Source organism: Macaca mulatta, chromosome 13 (assembly GCF_049350105.2).
Source record: "Macaca mulatta isolate MMU2019108-1 chromosome 13, T2T-MMU8v2.0, whole genome shotgun sequence".
NCBI lineage: Eukaryota > Metazoa > Chordata > Mammalia > Primates > Cercopithecidae > Macaca > Macaca mulatta.
In genome coordinates, this window is record NC_133418.1 from 105,203,508 (window position 1) to 105,217,462 (window position 13,955).

The following is a 13,955-nucleotide window of genomic DNA, read 5'->3' on the forward strand; positions in this document are numbered from 1 at the left end:
GGTTAGAAAGCTCTGGTCCTTGGCCTAGTGGATCTATTGTGGCAGCAAGCACCAAGTGTGTATTCTGTGTCCTAGCTTGGTGACTTTGGAAATATGACTGTTTTCAACACCTTAGGGTCAATTTTTGAAAAATTTCTCTCCTACTGTGAATATATCCCTGCTTTAGGGGCACTAAGCACAGATGGGGCTAGGAGCACAGTCTCTGGAGCCAACCTACCCAGGTTCTCATGCTGGCTTTGTCACTTACTATTCATGGGGACTTGGGGAGGTTATTTCACCTTCCTTTACCTGGGCTTCTTCTCCTCTAAAATGGGAGGAGAGCAAAATAGTCCATGTCTTGTAGGGATTAAATGAGTTAATACATGTAAATCACTAAGAACAGTGGCTGGCACATCTTAAGTGCTATATTAAATGTTTCTATCATTACTTTTTGCCATTTTAAAAATCTTTCTTTGACCATAAAACACATTTTTTTTTTTTTGACATGGATTCTTGCTCTGTCATCCTGGCTGGAGTGCAGTGGCGCCTTCTCGACTCACTGCAACATCCATCCCCCAGGTTCAAGCCATTCTCTTGCCTCAGCCTCCCCAGTATCTGGGATTAAAGGTGTGTGCTACCACGCCAGGCTAATTTTTTTGTATTTTTAGTAGAGACGGGGTTTCGCCATGTTGACCAGCCTGGTCTCAAACTCCTGACTTCAAGTGATCCACCTGCCTCAGCCTCCCAAAGTGCTGGGGTTACAGGTGTGAGCCACCATACCCGGCCAAAGCATTCCATTTTGGATAGTGTATTTTTAAAGAAGGATTTGAATTATTTCTCTTTAAAGTGAAAACTATGTGCATTCTCTAATATTTTTCTACTTCAACCCTGAATATTAAAAAGAATGAAGCTTTTAGAGTGTACAGACACTTTCTTTTCTGTGGGTCGGAGTTTAGCTTTCATTGTCATCCAGTTCTCATCCATCCTCTCACTTCCATCACATGCCAGCAGCATTTGATGCAGTCGATCACTGTCTCTTACTGAAAATCCCGTTCTTTACTTGGCTTCCAGGACAGCAGTCTCTCAGCTCTACTGACTGACCTTTGCTGGCCCCTGTCATCTTTGGATTTTTAGGCATTGTAATGTTTGTCTTCTCAATCCAACCTAATTTCCTCAAGCATCTCACCTAGTCTCATGGTTCTAACACCCTCTGTGGTAGGATGACCCTATGTCCTGGTTTGCCTGGGAGAGTTCTAGTTTTTGCCCAATGCTGGGCATAATTAGCACCACCTTTCAGTCTCAGCAAAAGTCCCAGTTTGAAAGCTAAGTTATATGATCACCCTGTCGGTAGGCTGATGGCTCCTCAAATTTACCTTCTCAAAACCTGGTCCCCTGAACTCCAGACTTGCATAGTCAGCTGTCTCCACTTTAGATCTCCACTTGAATCTCACAAGGGACCAGTACAAAATATACCTTTGGATTTTCTATTTCAAACATGCACTTCCTACAGTTTTTTTTTTTTTTTTTTTTTTTTTTTGAGACAGTGTTTTGCTCTGTCACCCAGGTTGGAGTGCAGTGGCGCAATCTTGGCTCACTGCAAGCTCCACCTCCCGGGTTCACACCATTCTCCTGCCTCAGCCTCCTGAGTAGCTGGGACTACAGGCACTCGCCACTGTACCCAGCTAATTTTTTGTGTTTTCAGTAGAGACAGGGTTTCACCATGTTAGCCAGGATAGTCTCGATCTCCTGACCTCGTGATCCACCTGCCTCGGCCTCCCAAAGATCTAGGATTACAGGCGTGAGCCACCGCGCCTGGCCTACAGTTTTAAAAATACTTTATTCTTCGGCTGCTCAGGAAAAATCCTCAACATTGTTTTTCTCTAATCCCATACTCCAAGTCTTATGTGTCATGGCTGTGTCTCTGGTGTGTATTTAGAACACAAAGAATACTTTTCCCCAGAGCTTCTGGGCCCCTCTAGTACCGTCACTGACCTCTCTCTTTAGGTGTTAAAAAGCCTGTGCTCCCCACCCCATTCCCATCCTTGGTGCCCTAAACTTCATTCTCTTCATAGCAACAGAGAGATTCTTTTAAAACACCCAGGTCATGGCACGCTCCTGTGGCTTTGCATAACGTCCACAGGAAAATCCCCAATCCTGACATGACTGAGGTCCCTGAGACTTTACCCCTCTGCTGTCATTTACTCTTCCTCTTGCTCACCTCCCTGCACTCTGGTGACTCTAATTGTTACACTGTTTCTCAAACTGGCACCCTCATGCCTCAGGACCCCTGTACCTGCTATTCCCTCTGCCTGTAATTCTCATCTCTGCTTAACATACATAGCTCATTCTCTCATTTTCCTTAGGCTTCTGCTCTATGTTTTTTTTTTTCACCCTTATCAATTAGGCTTTTGGCCAGGTGCAGAGGCTTACACCTGTAATCCCAGCACTTTGGGAGGCCAAGGCAGGAGAATGGCTTAAGCCCAGGAGTTCAGACCAGCCAGGGCAACATAGTGAGACTCTGTCTCTAAGAAAATATTTAAAAAGTTAGCTGGCTATGGTGGCACATGCCTGTAGTCCTAGCTACTTGGGAGGCTGAGGTGGGAGGACTCCTTGAGCTCAGGAGTTTGCAGCTGAAGTGACCTGTGATCGTGCCACTGCACTCCAGCTTGGGCAACAGAGTGAGACCTTGTCTTAAATAAGTAAATAAGGCTTTCACTATTATATAAAAGAGTCTTCCTGCATTACTGTCTTCTCCCTTACCAAGTTTTATTTTTCTTCATAGCAATTATCAGCGCTTGATATATTGTAGGATAATTTGCCTTTTTATTGGCTACTTCTCTAAGTAGGATGTAAACTTCACGAGGTCAGGACTTTAACTGTTGTATCTCCAGTGCCTGGAATGTATTAAGTATTCATTAGCATTTATTCAATAGATTTTGAAAGTGCATGCCAAGCACATAATGTCTTTTTTGGATACTTTTTAAGGCTTTCAGTTAACCTAAGCAGTGCAATTTACTTCAGCAGAACATTTTTAAGTGTTCATTGAGAAGTTTTGCAATACTGATGTCAAATTTGTTCCTAAGTATGTTTCTTTTTGACATAATTATGAAAGAAACTATTTCTTTAATTTCATTTTCCAATCGTTCAACGTTGCTACCTAGAAATACAATTGATTATATGTATTGATATATCCTCTGACATTGCTAATCTCACATATTCTAGTAGTTTTATTGTCGATATTAAGTTTTGATAATTAAACAATCAGGTCATCTGTGAAAAGGAAAAACTTTACTTCTCCCTTTCCAGTCTTTATGCCTTTTCTTTCTTTTCTGTATTGAACTGGTGAGGACCTCCAGTATGATGTTAAATAGAAGTGTTGAAAATGGGATATCCTGGTCCTGTGACCAGTAGTAGGGGAGAAGTGTTCAGTGTTTCAGCATTAAGTATGACACTGGTAGATATTTTTCGTAGCTGCCCTTTATCAGACTGAACAAATTTTTCTTTGATTCCGCATACACTGTGTGTGTATTATCTTAAAACCTTAAGTGAGGCCGGGCGCGGTGGCTCAAGCCTGTAATCCCAGCACTTTGGGAGGCCGAGACGGGCGGATCACGAGGTCAGGAGATCGAGACCATCCTGGGTAACACAGTGAAACCCCGTCTCTACTAAAAATACAAAAACTTAGCCGGGCGAGGTGGCAGGCGCCTGTAGTCCCAGCTACTCGGGAGGCTGAGGCAGGAGAATGGCGTGAACCCGGGAGGCGGAGCTTGCAGTGAGCTGAGATCCGGCCACTGCACTCCAGCCTGGGTGACAGAGCGAGACTCCGTCTCAAAAAAAAAAAACAAAACAAAAAAAAAAAACCTTAAGTGGATTTTGAATGCTGACAAATGCTTTTTCTCTACATTTTGAGATAATCACATGGGTTTTCTCTTTTATTCTGTTAGTATGGTGAATTTATTTGATTTTCAAATACTAAATCAATCTTGCATTCCTATAATAAGCCCACTGGTTCACAATGAATGATTCTTTTCATATACGGATGAACTCTATTTGCTAATATTTTGTTAAGGATTATTGCATTTGTGTTAATGGAGAATTTTCTCGTATTTTTTTTTTTCAGGCTTTGATATATCAGAGTATGCTAGACTCATTAAAAGAGCTGGCAAATGTTCCTTTCTCTATTTTCTGAAAGTTTACATGTAATCGATGTTATTTCTTGCTTAAATATTTGATCAAATTCAGCGGTGGAATCTTGAGCTTGAAGTTTTTCTTTCTGGAAATGTTTTTGATACCAAATTCAATTTCCTTGATCTGTATAAGGCTATTCAAATGTTCTATTTCACCCTTGTCAGTTTTGGCAAGTTGTGCTTTTCAAGAAATTTGCCCATTTCACATAAGGTGCAAACTTATTAGTGAACCATTATGCATAATATTCCATTATTATCTTTTTGATATCTATAGAGTTTGTAGCACTATCAGCTCTTTCAAATCTGATATTAGTAATCTGTATTTTCTTTTTTCTTGATCCTTCCTGTGAGAATTTTATCAATTCTATTCATCTTCTCAAAGATCTAATTTTCAGTGTTCTACTTCTATTTCCTATTCAATTGATTTCTGTTCTTACCTTTATTATTTCTATCCTTCTATCTACTTTGGGTTTAATTTGCTCTTTTCTTCTAGCTTAAAGTGAAACCTTATAACACTGATTCCATACCTTTCTTCCTTTCTGATATAAGCATGTAAAGCTAAGAAATTTCATCTGAACACTCTAACTGCATCTCACAAATTTTGATACATTGTGTTTTCATTTTTATTCAATTCAAAATATTTCTAATTTCCCTTTTGGGGGCACTTCTAGCTTTCATATTAATGTTGATTTCCAATGTAATTTTATTGTGGTTAAAGAACATACTCCATAATATTTTAATATTTTGAAATATATTTAGACCTGTCATGGTCCAGCATATGGTGAATACTCCATAGCATTTAAAAAGAATAATGTAGTCTATAGTTGTGGATGTAGTGTTCTGTAAGTGCCTATTTGACCAAGATGTTTGATAGCATCATTCAGATCTTTTATACCTGTACTGATTTTTTGTTTTAACAGTTTTATCAGTAGCTGAGGGGATGATAAAATCTCCAACTCTGTGTGTAGATTTGACTACTTCTTTGACTTCTGTTAAGTTTTGATTCATTTGTTTTAAAGCTTGCTATCACCTGCAGGCACATTTAGCCTTGTTATGTGGAATTGAATCCTTAATCATTACAAAATGTCCCTTCTTCTTTCTGCTGACACTCTTTTTCTTGAAGTCTGTTTTATCTGATGTGCATGTAGCCCCTCCAGCTTTTTTTATGATATGTGTTTCCATAGTTATTTTTTTCATTCCTTTACTTTCAACCTGTTTTTTAAATTTTGAGAATAATTTAATATGTTGACTTCAAGATGCAACTATATTCTATATAAGATACAACTCTTTATGTCAATATTTTAAAGAAACGGATCCTTAAACAAGACCAAAATAACCCACAGGCCATGAGGTTGGTTTTTCTTTTTTCCTTTTTTATTTTGTTTAAACAAATGTGCACCACGACACTTCAACAAGTAAGACAAATGCCACGAATGTGAAAGCTGCAGTTTGCAATATACCACATTTAGAACCCAGGGGAGGTGAATTAAACAGAGGTGGTAGTCATTCTAATTAAGCAATCAGGTAACTTCACGACAAGTTGATATGCAGCATCAAAAGTGTCCATTTAAGTTTCTTTTTTCTTGACGATCAGAGGTCCCACGTTGTCTCCAGTCTGTTTGTGGTGTTTTGTGTGAGAACTATCACAGAATGGGAACTTTCTGGACCTCCAACAATGGCAGTACACAGCTTTATCTCCCAAATCCTCCATGTCAAAAGCATGTACTATCTTGGGGTTGTCTTTCTGGATGTGAAGGTTGATCATAGCTGTATTTTGGGATCTTTATCATAAAGTCTTTTGTAAGTTAGATAACCAATTGCAGCTGTCCCAGCAGCAATAGTAAATGCTGTGATCCATTCAACTTGTAAGCTGGAACTGGAAGTCAGACTCATGGCATCGCCGCTTGCAAGGCATGTGCACTAGGATACCGGGCACAAATGGATTCCTCAACCTATTTTTATATTTATGTTTCATTTCACAGACAGACTATGGTTGAAACTTTTTTCTTTTTTAATCCATCCCAACTATATTGGCCTTATAATTGTAGTGTCTAGTACATTTTCATTCAATATAATTGTTAATATAGTTGGATTTAGGTCTGCCATTTTACCATTTTTAGGTATTTGTTGCTTCTGTTTTATGTCCCACTTTTTCTCTTTTCCTTCCTTTGTTGAGTTAATTGGATTTTTAAAATATTCCATTTTGATTTTTGTATTGAATTTTTAGCTATATGTTTAGCAGTATTATTTTGGTGGCTGCTCTAGGAACAACGATGTGCATCTTTAGCTTCTTTCTTTATACCTAGAGTTAATAATGAACTATGTCACATAAAATGTAGGCTGCTTTGCTATAATACAAGGAGCTCCCTTATCCAGCTCCTTTTCCAGATAGAACGTTAAGTAATACCTACCTTCTATGAACAGCAGAAGAAAAGTTGAAAGCTAATAAAGGTTGGTTCATGAGGTTTTGGGAATGAAGCCATCTCCATAACATAAAAGTAGCAAGTGCTGGTATAAAAACTGCAGCAAATTATCCAGAAAATCTAGCTAAGATAATTCATGAAGGTGGCTATGATGCAGGACAGGTGAGCCCCAAACTGGGGCTGAGCCTGTGAGGGTTCTTGGCTTCTCCCAGGAAAGAATTCAAGGGTGAGCCAGTGGTAGGTAGAAGAACACAGCTTTTTTGAAGTGGCAGTGTTATAGCTCCATGACTGTTCTTGCAGAGCAGGGCAACCCCATAGGCAGAGAGTAGCAGCATGGGGGCAGTTCTGTAGTCATGTTTATACCTACTTTTAATTGCATGCAGATTAAGGAGCAGTTTGTGCAGAAATTTCTACAGAAAGGGTAGTAACTTCTGGGTTGTCGAGTCATTGCCATGGAAAGGGGTGGTAACTCCTGAGTGTTGCCATGCAATGGTAAACTGACATGGCACACTGCTGGGTGTACCTTATGGAAAGCTGCTTCTACCCAGTCCCTGTTTTAGTTAGTCCTCAATTTGGACTGATGTCCAAGCCCTGCCTCTGGAGTTGAGTCCCGCTTCCTGCCTCAGCAACACTAAACAACAGATTTTCCAGGTAGACAAAACAGCCTTCTATTGGAAGAAGATGCCATCTAGGACCTTCATAGCTAGAGAGGAGAAGTCGATGCCTGGGTTCAAAGCTTCAAAGGATAGGCTGACTCTATTGTTAGGGGCCAGTGCAACTGGTGACATTAAGTTGATGCCAATGCTTATTTACCATTCTGAAAGTCCTAGAGCCCATAAAAATTATGCTAAATCAACTCTGCTTGTGCTCTAGAAATGGAAGAATCAAGCCTGGATAATAGCACATCTGTTTATAGCATGGTTTGCTGAATATTTTAAGCCCACTCTTGAGACCTATTGCTCAGAAAAAATGATTCCTTTATAAATATTACTACTAATTGACAATGTGTCTAGTCACCCAAGAGCTCTGATAGAGATGTACAAGGAGATTAATATTGTTTTCATGTCTGTTAACAAAACATCCATTCTGCAGCCCATGGGTCAAGAAGTAATTTTGACTTTCATATCTTATTATTTAAGAAATATAGTTTGTAAATCTATAGCTGCCATAGATAGTGATTACTCTGCTGAATCTTGGCAAAGCAAGTTGAAAACTGCCCAGGAAGCATTCACCATTCTAGATGCCATTAACAGCATTTGTGATGCATTGGAGGAGGTCAAAATATCAACATTAACAGGAATTTAGAAGACGTTGATTCCAATTCTCAGGAATGACTTTGACGGTTCAAGTCTTGAGTAGAGAAAGTAACTGCAGATTTGGTGGAAATAGCAAGGGAACTAGAATTAGACTTGGAGCCTAAATATGTGACTGAATTGTAGCAATATGATGATAAAACTTCAATGGAAGAGAAGTTGCTTCTTAGGTGTGAGCAAAAAAGTGATTTCTTGAGATGAAATCTACTCCTAGTGAAGATTCTGTGATGTTGAAATGACAAAAAGGGATTTAGAATATTAGATAAACTTAGTTGATAAAGTAACAGCAGGGTTTGGGAGGATTGACTTCAATTTTGAAAGTTGTCCTATTGTGGATAAAACACTATCAAGCAGCATCACATGCTACAGAGAAATCTTTTGTGAAAGGAAGAGTTGATTGATGAGGCAAACTTCATTGTTGTCTTATTTTAAGAAATTGCCACAGCCACACCAGCCTTCAACAATCACCACCCTAATCATTCAGCAGCCATCAACACTGAGGTAAGACCCTCCACCAGCAAAAAGATTACAACTCACTGAAGGCTCAGATAATCATTAGCATTTTTTAGCTATAAAGTATTTTTCAGACATAATGCTATTGCACATTTAATAGACTACAGTATAGTATAAGCATAACTTTTATATGCCCTGAGAAACCAAGAAATTCATGTGAGTCACTTTATTGCAATATTTGCTTTATTGCAGTGGTCTGGAACTGGACTTGCAATATCTCTGAGGTATGCTTGTAATGCTTTTGTAAGTTCATTTTGTCAAAAGTGAAACAGATGAAATGAATGTTAAGACATTGAATATTGGAGATTTTCTTCAATGATAATAAAAATACAAATTTTGGTGGAACACAGTGTTGTAGAGGAAATAGTTTTCTTGCTAAATTAAGATATCAATAGACTCAGAATGTACTTGAAGTTGGTTGGGTGCACACATACTTAATAACTGTTTCCAAATGTCATTTTTTCCCCCATCAGTTGAATTAGAAACTGTAGTTGTGAAAAATTAAGTAATTTTATATGTATTCAGAAAACTGAACTGATTTTGAGTGCAAAATAATAGTTTAGCATGACCGTGTACACTTTTCTGTTTCCTGCCTATTGTCGGATTTTAGAAATCTTTGAATTTTTAAAGAACTACTTTGTGAATCAACTTGTGTCTTAAAATGTTGTAGAGCTTTTGTGTAAACAAATTCTCTAAATTTTGGTTCATTTTGTTTAAAACCAGCTGGAGATATTTAACCAAAATTAAGTAAGGGGTTCATCTTAAGACATCAGCTTATGAATCTTTTTTTGAATTGTGACTACTAAAAACAAGCCCTGTAAATAGGAAGGCACTGAGATTTATCTCTACAAAAGCAAGGGAGAAGCTGAAAAAAATTAAATCACAACAGCTAAAATGGTGTACCACACTTAATATTCAAATTCTCTAAGTGCTTTGAAATATCTTGATTTATGGGGCAAATCTTGTAATGGTGCTCACATGGTAGTTAAGTAAATTTGTATTCCACCATATGGTGGAACGAAGTTGAGTTAGCCTATGATCTCGAACATGTAAAACTGGTGAACCACTCAAAAGAATCATAGAGACAACTTATTTGATATGTTTTGGCAAGGAAAACTACTCTGACGCAAAAGGAAAGTATCTGTGAAAATACTTGAAGTGAAATATTTACTCTTTTCAATATGAAAAATAATTAAAATGGACAATATCCTCAATTTCACTAAAATTTCTCCAAGCTTTCCGGATATCTCAGTACCAAGAGGCAAAATGTTTTCTCAATTAAAAAAATTGCACTCTACAAAGAAGGGTCAATTCAAAGAATCAGTGATCTCAAATTTATTAATCATAATATGCAGTTTGAAGAAAATTTCAGGCAATTTTTTGGCAAAGTCTAAAATGATAAGATCAGCTTGAAAAAATTACAATCTTCAGAAAAATTTGGTGATACAATATTAGAGGGTGATATGTCTAGGAAGCAGAATTAAATATGCAAATCCATACCAAACATAAATTATTCTGTTTACATTATTTTTTAATGTTAAGATGATCAACATAAAGATTAAATGAAAAAAAATTTTCAATCTGCGATGCAGGCGGATCACGAGGTCAGGAGATCAAGACCATCCTGGCTAACACAGTGAAACCCCGTCTCTACTAAAAATACAAAAAATTAGCCAGGTGTGGTGGCGGGCACCTGTAGTCCCAGCTACTCGGGCGGCTGAGGCAGGAGAATGGTGTGAACCCGGGAGGCAGAGCTTGCAGTGAGCTGAGATCGCGCCACTGCACTCCAGCCTGGGAGACAGAGCGAGACTTCGTCTCAAAAAAAAAAAAGAATGAAGTTGAGCATTTTTCATATTGATTAACTATATTTCCTTGGCAGTGATTATTTATTTATATTCTTTTTCAGTTTTTCTGTTGAGTAGAAAGTCTTTTTTCTTCACAATTTCCAAAATCTCTGTCTCTTTTTCTAGTTGGAAAAGATAGGATAATTTTATTTTATTTTATTTTATGGGTTTAAAACTTTTTTTTTCTAACTTTTATTTTAGATTCAGGGGGTACATGTGCATGTTTGTTACCTGGCTATATTGAGTCATGCTGAGGTTTGGGGTATGAATGATCTGGTCACCCATATGCTGGGCATAGAACCCAACAGTTTTTCAACCTTTGCCCCTCTCCCTTCCTCCCACCTCTAGTAGTCCCCAGTATCTGTTGTTGACATCTTTACAACATAATTTTTTGACTGGATGTACACAAGTCTATATTATAGTTTTAGAATAAATTGTATTTATTTTTTATTTTTTTTTGAGGTGGAGTCTCGCTCTGTCACCCAGGCTGGAGTACAAAGGCATGATCTCAGCTCATTGCAACCTCCACCTCCCGGGTTGAAGCCATTCTTCTGTCTCAGCCTCCTGAGTAGCTGGGATTACAGGCACGTGCCACCATGCCCGGCTAATTTTTGTATTTTTAGTAGAAACAGAGTTTCACCATGTTGGCCAGGCTGGTCTTGTACTCCTGGCCTCAGGTGATCTGCCCTCATTGACCTCCCAATGTGCTGGGATTACAGACGTGAGCCACTGCGCCTGGTCAGAAATTTTATTTTTAAAGTTAGTTTTTGAATAGAATAATTTTATGTTCTATCAATAAAAAAAATCAATTTGCTAGGCAATACATAAATCTTATGAAAATTATTTAGTTTTTCTTATTGTTAGCTCCTCCTTCCACTCTCAAAAGTGTCCCAATTTGAATGGTATATTATATGATTGCCCTTGCATTGTGTTTACCATTAACAGAATTCATGAATATTCTGGTGTTCCACCTTTCAGGTAGATTGTAGTTTTGTACTTCTCTGCTCTGCTTGTAATCAGTTATGGCCATATGACATACTTGGGCCAGTGAAAGGTGAGCAGAAGTAATGTGTGGCATCTCTAAGAGCCAATGCATGCTTACCCTCCCCTTTCTGCTGCAGTGATCATGGAAGCGTATGTCAAATAGAAGTTTCTGTCAGGTTGCAGCCTCTAATGGTGATGGCCTGGAGCATAGCTCCTAGCAATGCTGTGTGAGAGATAAATAAGGGAGTGTTATAAATAAATTCACACATTGATCTTTGTGCTGTTAAACCACTGAGATATTGGGATTATTTATTATGTAGCTAAACTTGACCTACCCTCATTGATAAAACTTAAATTTTTTTTAAATTTTAATTTAATTTTTTTTTTTTTTGAGACAAGATTTCACTTCTGTTGACCAGGCTGGATTGCAAAGGTGCTATCTCAGCTCACTACAACCTCAGCCTTCTGGGCACTTCTCTTGCCTCAGCCTCCTGAGTAGCTGGAAATACAGGAGTGTGCCACCACGACTAGCTAATCCAGCTAATTTTTTTTTTGTAGAAAAAGGGTTTTGTCAGATTGCCTAGGCTGGTCTGGTACTCTTGAGCTCAAACCATCTGCCTGCCTTGGCCTCTCAAAGTGCTGGGGTTATAGGCAATCGCACCTGGCCTAATAAAGCTTTAAAATAAGTTAATCTATTAATTAATTTAGATCTCAACTTGTCTCAAAAGAAACCTGAGGCAGTTTATAAACAGCAAGATACAATAAAATATAGGGGGTTGGGTAAAGGGAAAATAGGGGTATGAAAATAAAAATGTCGGCCGGGCACAGTGGCTCACGCCTGTAATCCCAGCACTTTGGGAGGCCAAGGTGGGCGGATCACGAGGTCAGGAGATCGAGACCATCCTGGCTAACGCAGTGAAACCCCGTCCGTACTAAAAATACAAAAAATTAGCCGGGCGTGGTAGTGGGCACCTGTAGTCCCAGCTACTCGGGAGGCTGAGGCATGGGAATGGCGAGAACCCGGCAGGCGGAGCTTGCAGTGAGCCGAGATTGTGCGACTGCACTCCAGCCCGGGCGACAGAGCGAGACTCTGTCTCAAAAAAAAAAAAAGAAAAGAAAAGAAAAGAAAAATGTCGGAGGTAAGATTAATCCTCAAAATGCATTCCTGTGTATGCATTCCCAATGATGGACCGGCAATTACGCTATAAACTTAGCAGCAAAGGTAAATAGGGAAATCTGAGCAGTAGCAGCACCCATAGGATGACAGCAAACCAGATTCTTAGGAAAAATCTTAGACAAAAATGGGGCACAGTGCCAAGAACTGGAGGGCTTTCCTTCCAAAACTCAGTCGGAGTGTCTCCCAATGGCTTTTTCTCACACCAGCTCCCGATGCAAGCAGAGGCCACAGTGACAATATCCAAGTCAGGAAAAAAGAATGGGAGGTGGTGGTCAAGGGATACAGGCTGGACAAACAGCTCTTGACGACCTGGCCAAATTAAATATGAACATTCCAGAATCTATAGCACGAGTGGGTGTCCTTTAGTCGATCCTTCCATAAATGAATGAATGAATAAATCAATGAATACATATTTCCCAATGAGGCCTCTTTTAACAAAATTGTCTAGGAGGAATTTGGTTATATTCCCTGGCAAGGTCCTGGGGCTGAATCAGACCTGGCTCCTACCCACCAGAAGCTTCCCCTCCAATGACAGGGCAAGATATATAGATAAACACCCATAGCATGGAATGAATTCTGGGAAGAAAGCCCTGTCAATGCAGTATGCCCTGGGGGCCCTGAGAAGGCATGGTGGCTCTCCTGAGTGGTAACTGAGTCATTCCCCAAAAGGGACATGATTGGCCCTGGAGGTCTGTGTCTTAGCAGCTATTTAAGATGTCTGAGTGCTTGGCATTGCTGTCTGTGAACAGCTTCATATCCAAGGACCATCTCAAAGGCCTGAGGGAAGAACATGCTGTGTTGAATAAGCCACAATGGCAGTGAAGCCAGCTGTGCCCAGGCAGCCACAGTTTCCTGAGTGAGCTCGGGGGAGGAACCTCAGCCAGGGCTGGATGAGGCCTGTGAACTGATGACCTCAAGACTGGAATGTTTGCAAGAGTCTATTTTTGTTTCAGATAAAACCAGAAACAATGAGCCACTTGGGGAGCCAGCCTCCTGGAGATTGATGGTGAGGGGGCGAGCTGAAGCTCACTGGGGAAGTATGTGTGGCTCTCAGCTCACCCATATATTTCCCTGCAGAGCAAAGGCTGGGTGATAAGTAGGAAAGGGAAATCCAGTTCAGGCCAAGGCAGGGTCTACAGAGGCTGGGTGTTCTTTCAGAAACACACTCAGTGTCTCTATCTGTCCCTTCGTCTATGTCTGCCCCTCCACCCCGGAGCTTCTTCAAGCACCCAGCTGGTGTCTGGTCCTGTTCTTGGCTAAGAGGGTAACACAGGAGAAGGTATAGGCCTTGTTCTCAGGAGAAGACACCCCAGGCAGAACACCACCAAGGAAAGCACCTGACCCGTGTGAATTCCATTTGGAATTCAGGGTCCGGGAACTTCATTTGTTGCTAACCCACACTAGTCAATGAAAAACAATATTTTCCCTTTAAAAGCCTTTTCTTCATCAATCCAAGAGCTGTTGATGGAGAAATCTGTGTGCCTGGCTCTACGCTTAGCAGGGTGTGTGGGTGGGGAGTGAAAGGGAGCACCTCT

General features: G+C 39.8%; 1 pseudogene; it reads right to left on the reverse strand.

The window, feature by feature from the left end:
• Positions 1-5,733: 5,733 nt before the first annotated feature.
• On the reverse strand, positions 5,734-6,059 carry LOC106992323 (CDGSH iron-sulfur domain-containing protein 1 pseudogene; annotated as a pseudogene).
• Between the last annotated feature and the right edge of the window lie 7,896 nt (positions 6,060-13,955).